This window comes from Mytilus edulis, chromosome 7 (assembly GCF_963676685.1).
Source record: "Mytilus edulis chromosome 7, xbMytEdul2.2, whole genome shotgun sequence".
Classification (NCBI taxonomy): domain Eukaryota; kingdom Metazoa; phylum Mollusca; class Bivalvia; order Mytilida; family Mytilidae; genus Mytilus; species Mytilus edulis.
In genome coordinates, this window is record NC_092350.1 from 87763484 (window position 1) to 87774642 (window position 11159).

Below are 11159 nucleotides of genomic sequence, written 5' to 3' on the forward strand. Positions count from 1 at the left end.
ACACATGAAATGAGGGAGTTAGAAAAAGGTAAATTTTAAACGAAAAATATATTGATGTTACTTGGCGAAAAAAATAATAAAGTGGCGAAAAATATATTGTTTTGGCGAAAGAGGTGGCGAAAAAAAAATTGACCCAGGGGAAACCAATCAAGAAGTAAGGGTTCTTAGGATAAAGTTGATGTGTTTAAGTTGATGTCGATGTTTAACGTTTCCTCCAGTGTAAAGACAATAGTATACAGTTGAGTGGGAATCTTGTCATGTCGGGTAGAACATACATCTACGAGTTGTTCTGGTGGTTAGCTACTGAAGAAGTAACGGTTATAATTGTGGTTTTTCAATGGCATGGCTCGAGGCAATACCCGGATAGAGTTTGGGACTGAAAAATGTCCACTTGATGTAGATGTGCTCAATTGATTTCGATAAATGCGGGGACGCATTTCCTGGAGGCGTGGGTACCCAGAGGTCACTACCCCGAGTACGTGACAATACAATATACATGTAATTGCAGTTGAAGGCAAATCCTTCAGAAGTTTTTTGTACTTTATTCTAACAACGAACATTTTTTGATAGGGAATATAAGTAAGGGGGAAAGAAACCAATGTTTTGTTCTGTACAGGTATTATCAACGGAGCACTCCCACGTGGGATAAATCGCTTTCATGTTGAAACAAATATTCACACAGATATTTACACAGTGTGATGGGGTGCTTATGGGTTTAAAATAGTTATATACAGGTTAGACTGTGATTTTAAAAACAATTGAAAATGTTGATATATTTTTATAATATTTACAAAAAAAAAGTTGCAGGATATAGACTTGATTACAATTTCGGATGCGGGAAGCGGGAATATAAAAAAAATTTTAAAAATCTGTTTTGAAAAAAATAGGTGCGGGCTTTAGTACTTTTTTATTTATACCTAGATATCCCAGATGATTTTAGATAAACATTATCAATAAATACCAGCAAATACTCAATGAAATTTTCCCTTTAAAATGCATTACTGGCACGGGGATGAACATTTTTTTAGGCACAATTCTAACTTTGTTTACCCCCGAAAGATCCGAAGGAATTTGTTTATTAATTGAAAAAGGCATGAACTAACATAATAGTTTTAGCTGTAAGTAAACATTACACAATTCAGTCTTTGTTATGTAATTATCACTCCGGTTTACAGGAATACCTGATAATCAAGGTAGATAACACACTTCATAGGAGTAAAGTGAGATACATCATCGCATGTGCTTTTATCCAATGATTTGACTCCTGGTCAGTAGATATCATAGGCAATTTAAATAAACAGACAAACATGTACATGTATTAAGAAAATCATGAATTATTATTTCTAATGCACACTAGTAAATCACAAGATATTGTCTTTTCTCAGTGAAAAGGTGGGAGGGTCAAACCTTTTGAAAACAAATTGCTGCACCTTTTCAACTCATAATTAAGCTAGTTAGCTACCACTCATTGCTTCTAATATAAAAGATTTATTAAATGAAGGTTGATAAGCTACAAAGGAGAAGCATTTTTCTTTCTTTGCGATAAAACTTTCAAGAATTTGATTTTTGCTCTCTCAATAATACTTATATTTAAACCAAATAATAACACAGCCTGAGTAATTTTTTGTCTTATTTCAGTTCCAGACATATCATTACTTTTTAACCTGAGATGGCAAACTAGAGGTTTTAAAAAGTCCTGAATAACTGGTAAGCATTTTGTTTTATTTGGCAAGCTCTAAACTGTTTATTTATGGTATTTATGCAATTGAAATTAGTCGGTATATTAAAAATATACTGATATGAAAACTGTTGCTATGGTCTTGATATTAAATGAAAATGCTTGGTTACTGATCTTTTCGACTCCATATTTCGAGTTAAACCTTGCCGCAACAGTTCCTCATGTAACACTCCAAACTAAAATTAGCATTATTTTGATATGTCGTTATTAAATGACGCCATATTACATGTGATGTCACAATGTTTCCTTTAAAACCTCATGTCGATTTCTCACTGATAAAAGATTTTCACTGAAATACATGTAAAAAACATTTTTTTTTTCTCAAATAGAATTATGTGAAAGAACAAGTTTTGAAAATTTGCACTTCATTGCACTCTAATTATATGATGCAAATGACTTTTACAGTAGTTATAGTGGTTTCTACAGTATAAAATACCAGGTTTCTACTGGCAAGACTAGTTAAGTATTTTGGTGTTTTTTTTTATGAAATCTTCATTTTTGCATAATTTCTTTCAAAATGCACTTTTAGGCCTAAGAAAATGTATTGAATGCTTTAACAGGGTTTGTGTATTGTAATTTAAGGTAACCTTCAGATGTTTTGTCTTTTTTTTACTAGTGAAGGTTAGTTTAAACATATTTTATTGTTCAAAAAAGAGACAAATGGATTAGACACAAGTTTTTCAACTTAGTAACGTCTTCTCCAAACAGGTTTATCTATAACTGACCTAGAAAACATGGGCGTATCCATTAACCTATCACGTGACCGATCCGCCATTACAACCATGAAAAATAACGGACGTGTATTGATCAAAACATTATTGATTATCTGTTTACATTTGTTTTTCCTTAATTATTTTTTCTTAGTTATTTTACTATGAATACTGCCGAAAGTTATAAAAAGGTGGGGGTATTTCTTGTGCAGTTCAAAGTTGTACAAATAATCGTAGACAATTTCAGATGTGGAAAAACTCAATAAATAAAATATGTAAATATACAAGTTGTGCAGACTACACACAATACGTTTAAAAAAACACCAAAAAAAACTTGATACACTGGCAGACAAATGTTGACACGTCGTCAAACTTAAATTATCTATGAAAATTATTCCGATGATTACAGTTCATCTGCCTCTGTTTGTATAGAATACCTTCACATCAGATGCGGATCCAGGATTTTGAAAAGGGGACCACGGGTCCCCAAACAAGACACAATTTGTAGTGGAAGCGGTGAAAAACTAGAGGCTCTAAAGAGCCTGTGTCGCTCAACTTGGTCTATGTGAATATTAAACAAAGGAAGCAGATGGATTGATAACAAAATTGTGTTTTGGTGATGGTGATGTGTTTGTACGTCTTACTTTACTGAACATTCTTGCTGCTTACAGTTATCTCTATCTATAATGAACTTGGCCCAGTAGTTTCAGTGGAAAATGTTCGTAAAAGTTTACAAATTTTATATAAAAATTGTTAAAAATTGACTATAAAGGACAATAACTCCTTAGGGGGTCAATTGACCATTTCAGTCATGTTGACTTATTTGTAAATCTTACTTTGCTGTACATTATTGCTGTTTAAAGTTTATCTCTATCTATAATAATATTCAAGATAATAACCAAAAACAGTAAAATTTCCTTAAAATTACCAATTTAGGGGCAGCAACCCAACAATGGGTTGTCCGATTCATCTGAAAATTTCAGGGCAGAAAGATTTTGACCTGATAAACAATTTTACCCATGTCAGATTTGCTCTAAATACTTTGGTTTTTGAGTTATAAGCCAAAAACTGCATTTCACCCCTATGTTCTATTTTTAGCCGTGGCAGCCATCTTGGTTGAATGGCCGAGTCACCGGACACATTTTTTAACTAGATACCCTAAAGATGATTTTTGCCAAGTTTGGATTAATTTGGCCCAGTAGTTTCAGAGAAGATTTTTGTAAAAGAATATTAAGATTTACGAAAAATGGTTAAAAATTGACTATAAAGGGCAATAACTCCTAAAGGGGTCAACTGATCATTTTCGGTCATGTACTTATTTGTAAATCTTACTTTGCTGAACATTATTGCAGTTAACAGTTTATCTCTATCTATAATAGTATTCAACCCAAGAGAAAACGAAAACGGGATCCATCGGGATCCCAATGCAATCCCGGTGAAATTGTCGGGATAAGCCGGGATAAGCATCTGGAGGCGGGATCCCATTCGGGATAAATATCTGAAACTGGAATCCCATTCGGGATAACTGTCTGAAGCCGGGATTCCAGTCAAGATGAAACGGGATAAATATCGGACACTGGGATCCCAATCGGGGTAACTGTCTGAAGCTGGGATCCCAATCGGAACTGTTTAAAGACGGGATCCCAATCGGGATGACTGTCTGAAGCTGGGATCCCAGTCTAGTTAAAACGGGAAATTGTATGAACCATATTATGTTAGTATTATGTTGTTGAAAATATGTAAGTGTTTCTGTGGTCGGGTTGTTGTCTCTTTGACACATTCCCCACTTCCATTTTCAATTTTATTTTTATTGGTGTTAATTAACAATGCGTGTCACTTAATATTCAGTTTGACAGATATTAATAAGTCAGAAAAATGCCGAGATTTTCGCGATAAAAATGGCAGGGCGTCCGAGAAATGTCAACGAGTGTTTTGCCAGAAAAGCTTGGGCGTTTCTGTTGTTCCCCAAGTTCCCATAAGTGCGTTTCTATTAGTTGTCGTCCGGCATCAATGATAAGATAATGATCGACATCGTAAAACTTTGATTTCTCAACTTATGTAAACTGTTAAAAATCATAACCACGTGCTTTGTTTTCAACTGTACTGCCGCGGGACAGTTCGACCCTAGAAAATACTGACTACTGTCCTAAATAATGCGGCCACTATCTTATCCGCATGCACCATGTGCCGATTAATAAAGTATAATTTTCTTATATTTAGTAAAAACTGGCCAGTAATTAATACTTTTATGCGATACCCTTAATTTATTTATAATACCGTTACGGAGACGGATCAACTTGGCCGATATAATTTGGGGCGAGATTGTCACGTCGACGTTTGTGTACTGGTAAAAACATCATCAAAATTTGTTTACAGGACGAAGATGAAGATGTTTTCAGATAAGTGCATTAATAATTTAATTTAACATGTGCATATAATGATTATAAAAATAATTTATTGAGAAACTATGATTTGTATGGTTTTTATCTGAGCAAATCAACATCAGAAAGTCTGAAAGCATAAACTGAAAATATATTTATTTTTAACATTTACAATGAATAAACTTGTTAGGGAGCTACCATTTGATTTTTATGGGGGGGCTAGGATGAAAAATTTTGTCCTGCATTTTTTTTAGCTGTAATCTCTGTCCTGCCTTTTTATTTTTCACTCTGTTCGGTCCTGCCTTTTTTTTTTAGTTTATCCTGACTTTTTTTTACCTAAATTGTCGTCCTGACTTTTTTTTTTTTTGCAAGTGTCTCATCCTGCCTTTTTTTTTACTCTAAACTCCTGTCCTGCCTATTTTTTTCAAATTTCATCCTAGCCCCCCCCCTAAAAATTAAATGGTAGCTCCCTTAACTTGTCACATAACAGGCATAAATAGTAGGTATGTCAAAATTTAATTCAGTTGTGTGTATGTTTATTTGGTGAAAATAATAAGTCGCTATAGTTATTTATCGTCAGGGGATAAAAAAGGGGGAAGGTAATTAATTTGCCAAAAAATTAAAATAACCTTCCAAGACTTCATAATTGTGTATTCTATAAACATTAAACATGCAATAACATTTCTATTGAATTTGTTGCTTCAAAACGTATTGAACAAATGATTCTTTGTGGATTTTTTTGATACTTTTAGGGGATATACTGATCTTTTTAAATGGAGCTTCCAACGAAACAGATTGCATGCAGATATTCCAGTTACCATAATTTACTCAGCAATTCTAGTTGGAAGTACAGAGACAGCAAATTGATTAACAGAAAGGAAAACATGACATGTATCCTTTTGCATAAATAACCCAGGATTCCCAGTGGCAGTGCAATTTAAATTGGTGCATGTATATCCTGCTGGTATTTATTTTTGGGATCCCGCTTTTTTTTCCGGGAATCCCAGTATATTTCCACTGGGATTTACATCGGGATCCCGCTTCTTTTACGGGAATCCCGAAATTTATCCCAATACATTTACATCGGGATCCCGCTTATTTAGCGGGAATCCCGAAATTTTATCCCAGTGGGATCCCAATCAAAATCCCACAATATCCCAGTGGGATCCCACCTAATTCCACCGGGATAAAATTTCGGGAATCCCGGACTTTTGGCGGGATTCCCGAAATTTTATCCCGGTGGAATTAGGTGGGATCCCACTTGGAATCCCATCAAAATTCCAGCCGGGATTCCAGTGGAATTCCAGATTTATTTTCTCTTGGGAAGATAATAACCAAAAACAGCAAAAATTCCTTAAAATTACCAATTCAGGGGCAGCAACCCAACAACAGGTTGTTTGATTCATCTGAAAATTTTAGGGCAGATATATCTTGACCGGATTAACACTTTTACTCCTGAACGATTTGCTCTAAATGCTTTGGTTTTTGAGTTATAAGCCAAAAACTGCATTTTACCCCTATGTTCTATTTTCCCCCATGGCAGCCATCTTGGTCGGTTGGCAGGGTCACCGGACACATTTTTTAAACAAGATACCCCAATAATGACTATGGCCAAGTTTGGTTTAATTTGGCCCAGTAGTTTCAGAGGAGAAGATTTTTGTAAAAGTTAACAGACGACGCCGGACGACGACGACGGACGACGGACGCAAAGTGATGAGAAAAGCTCCCATAAGATTCCCAAAACAAGAGGGATTACTAAAGGCATGTGCAAATACTTGCAAAAGAAGTTGGCCCTCGTCTCATTCGATACAATTCTATATTCATTGCAACTCTTTTTCTGATAGGAGGTCAATGTGTGTGTGTAATAAGTATAGCTGTTTCAATAATTGGCATTAAAATCTTTCATACATATGTTATTATTCGATATTTTATCCCTAAAGAAGCGTTGTGTACGGTGTTTAGCTGACCACATAAATTCTTATGTACGGTGCATAGTTAAGTTGTTGTACACTGTACACAAAAACTTTATTTATATACTCGTTTATTACCCAAACAGTTTCAAGGAAGGAGTAATCACAGGTAGGTTTATGATTGGTAACTATTACTGTTGCCCTGTATTAGGTTTCTTTCAGATAAAACATGTAAATGTCTCTACAACTGTATCGAAATTGAAAGTGGGTGTTGACTTTCACAACTATTTGCGCATGAACAAGTTAATTGTTCTTATTTGAATATCAAAGTTGTTTTATGAATAGGAAAAAATCGATGCAAAAATTATTTGGGAGCAGGAATTTCAAATGTTGAGAAATGTACATTTAATATTGATAAAGCAAAACAAAGATCATCGTTACCTTGAAAGGTCAAAATCGATCGTGCCCGCTTGGTTAGTACCTATATCCGGTGTACTGATGATACACGGTGATAATTCTTAAATCAAAAGCAAGCCCAGCATAAATTTATTATTTCCCATATATATGTACGAGAATTATGAGATATAAAATGAACACTTTATCATAGCATATTAATACCGGAAATCTGACTTTCATCAATCAAAAATATTTTTTTATGAGAATTAAAAGATCAAAATTTGTACAGTTTAGGTTTTTAAAGATTAAATGGGAATACTCCTGCCTGCAGTTGTAGTTCATAGTGCATTTGCCCAGTGACTACTATTATAGATCATTATAGTATTCTCAGATTTGGCGATATTCAATATATTCTCTAGATCATATTAGTAGTCAAACCTACATGGGGATCTTTTATTGTCTTGATTTGGACAACAATTGTTTTATTTCATTGGACACTTAAATTCGGGGATAAAGTCATCCATGAAAACCACGAAAATTGGTTCCCCACGAATAAAAGTACTTTCACAGTAGAACTTTACATTCTAAATTGGAATGAATGGATTGGTGGTCTGACATCTTTACCACATGTTAAATTGGAGTGAATGGATTGGTGGTCTGACATCTTTACCACATGTTAAATTAGAGTGAATGGATTGGTGGTCTGACATCTTTACCACATGTTAAATTAGAGTGAATGGATTGGTGGTCTGACATCTTTACCACATGTTAAATTAGAGTGAATGGATTGGTGGTCTGACATCTTTACCACATGTTAAATTGGAATGAATGGATTGGTGGACTGACATCTTTACCACATGTTAAATTAGAGTGAATGGATTGGTGGTCTGACATCTTTACCACATGTTAAATTGGAATGAATGGATTGGTGGTCTGACATCTTTACCACATGTTAAATTGGAATGAATGGATTGGTGGACTGACATCTTTACCACATGTTAAATTGGAGTGAATGGATTGGTGGTCTGACATCTTTACCACATGTTAAATTGGAATGAATGGATTGGTGGACTGACATCTTTACCACATGCTTAAACCCAACAGTAATTGTTTTTCCTTCTATGCCATATCACACGTGAGTAAAATTTACCGCACACAGCCTATTTAATGATGATGTGATTTATTTGTTTTTGTATGTAATTTAAAAAGGTTGTGCAGGAAAGTTAACGTTACTGAGTTTACTGATTTCATAGAGGTTTTATCTATGTAGGTGGCTTTGTCTACCCTCTACATACTGAAAGCTTTAAAATCTATATACAGGTTGACAGCATACTAAACATTTTGTTAAGATGTGCTTTTTGTTTTAGTATATTTTACATACTAATATACTATATTATTACATATTTGCATAAACATGTAAATCAACTTTTCCGCACAGAGATACACATTATGTATACATAAAAGGAGATGATGTGATATATATACCGAGGAAATAGCAAGCTGATGACACAAAAAATAAGAGACATCCAACAGATGAGACACTGATTTCAAACATTTGTCTTTCACACATGCCAACATCTATATTAGGCAACAAGCTTGGAATTGTCAACTTACCGGGTACATTGTTAACTGACAACAAATACTACAATGACATTGAAAACAACAGGCAACCGTTTTATTGTAACTTCAATGTACCAAGTCTGTTGCGTCTCTAAGAATCTGTCAACATATTTGTAAATATCTCTTATTAACTAAGACAGAATATTTACCTTTAGGAAGTCCATCACTTCTTTCTTCTTCCTTTTTTGCTCTTCAGAATCATAGCTTTCTATTGTTACCAGATCATAAGGAGTCTTACCATGAAATACAATCAAATAATCTTTCATCAATCATACAAATATACATCTTCTTTAAATAATAGGCAATTGTTGTACTAATTTTACCTATACAATACTTGACATAAAACCAGTCAACCAAAATAAACAACAAATATGAAGTGACATAATAAAGAGATACATGAACAAATAATTGAGATTTTACTGTTTAAGAACATGAATAATCTAGACATTATTGTGATGGGAGCCATCTCTGTGGGCTCAGCTGTAAATAATTTGTGGTAAAAAATGTGTATCTTTACCATAGGACAAGGAGTTGTCAACTGAAACCAAAGTTTTTACCCTTGACTTTTAACCAAGGAAGTTGTACATACATTATGACATATCCTCTGGTGTTGGTTAATAGACATGTCAAGTATAAACTTTGAAATCATAACAGTTCTCAAGATATAGAGCAAACACGATCTTGACCGTAGGACATGGGGTTGTCAACTGAAACCAAAGTTTCTGACCTTGACCTTTAACCTAGGAAGTTGTACATACATTATGACACATTCTCTGGTGTTGGTTAATATACATGTCAAGTATAAACTTTGAAATCATAACTGTTCTCAAGATATAGAGCAAACACAATCTTGACCATAGGACATGGGGTTGTCAACTGAGACCAAGTTTTTGACCTTGACCCTTGACCTAGGATTTGTACATACATTATGACACATCCTCTGGTGTTGGTTAATATACATGTCAAGTAAAAAGTATGAAATTAAAACGGTTTGCTAGATATATAGTGGACACAATTTGTTACAGACAGACGGACAAAGATAGACTGATCACTGTAGGGTGACCCGTCACTAGGCGGGGCCCTAATTAGTGTAGTATGTAAATTAATACATTAAAACCAAACATACTAAAATAATAAAGTTATATTTATTATAATTCAACCATCTGGTTTACATAAAATTTTGCCTGTCTCGTTAACTTATAATGAGGGTATTATTATTCTACATGTTCTAGTACGTGCATTATTGACAACCACTATGACACATGTTAATGTGGAGTGTCATTATTCTTGCTTTATGTTCGATTCACATGGACCATGAGAGTATTTTTATTCTAGTACCTGCTTTATTGACAACCACTATGCTACATGACCATGATGAGTAACAGGCTGACGTATGTTTATATTGTGGAGTGTCATTATTCATATGAGTAAAAGGCTAACATATGTTACTGCAGAAAGTCATTCTTGGTCTTTAGTGTTCAATTCACATAAACAAAGAGAGCATAATTATTCTAGTAAGTGCTTTATTGACAACGACTATGACACATGAGTAACAGATTGACATATGTTATTGTGGATGTCATTATACATGTTTTCCACTGAGTGATGAAAGATATGTTGGTAGTGTATGATTGGTGGAAGGTCTGGTTGTAGTGTATGATTGGTAGAAGGTATGTTGGTAGTGTATGATTGGTGGAAGGTCTGGTTGTAGTGTATGATTAGTGGAAGGTATGTTGGTAGTGTATGATTGGTGGAAGGTCTGGTTGTAGTGTATGATTGGTGGTAGGTATGTTGGTAGTGTATGATTGGTGGAAGGTCTGGTTGTAGTGTATGATTAGTGGAAGGTATGTTGGTAGTGTATGATTGGTGGAAGGTCTGGTTGTAGTGTATGATTGGTGGAAGGTATGTTGGTAGTGTATGATTGGTGGAAGGTCTGGTTGTAGTGTATGATTGGTGGTAGGTATGTTGGTAGTGTATGATTGGTGGAAGGTCTGGTTGTAGTGTATGATTGGTGGTAGGTATGTTGGTAGTGTTTGATTGGTGGAAGGTCTGGTTGTAGTGTATGATTGGTGGAAGGTATGTTGGTAGTGTATGATTGGTGAAAGGTCTGGTTGTAGTGTATGATTGGTGGAAGGTATGTTGGTAGTGTATGATTGGTGGAAGTCTGGTTGTAGTGTATGATTGGTGGTAGGTATGTTGGTAGTGTATGATTGGTGGAAGGTCTGGTTGTAGTGTATGATTGGTGGAAGGTATGTTGTAGTGTATGATTGGTGGAAGGTCTGGTTGTAGTGTATGATTGGTGGAAGGTATGTTGGTAGTGTATGATTGGTGGAAGGTCTGGTTGTAGTGTATAATTGGTGGTAGGTATGTTGGTAGTGTATGATTGGTGGAAGGTCTGGTTGTA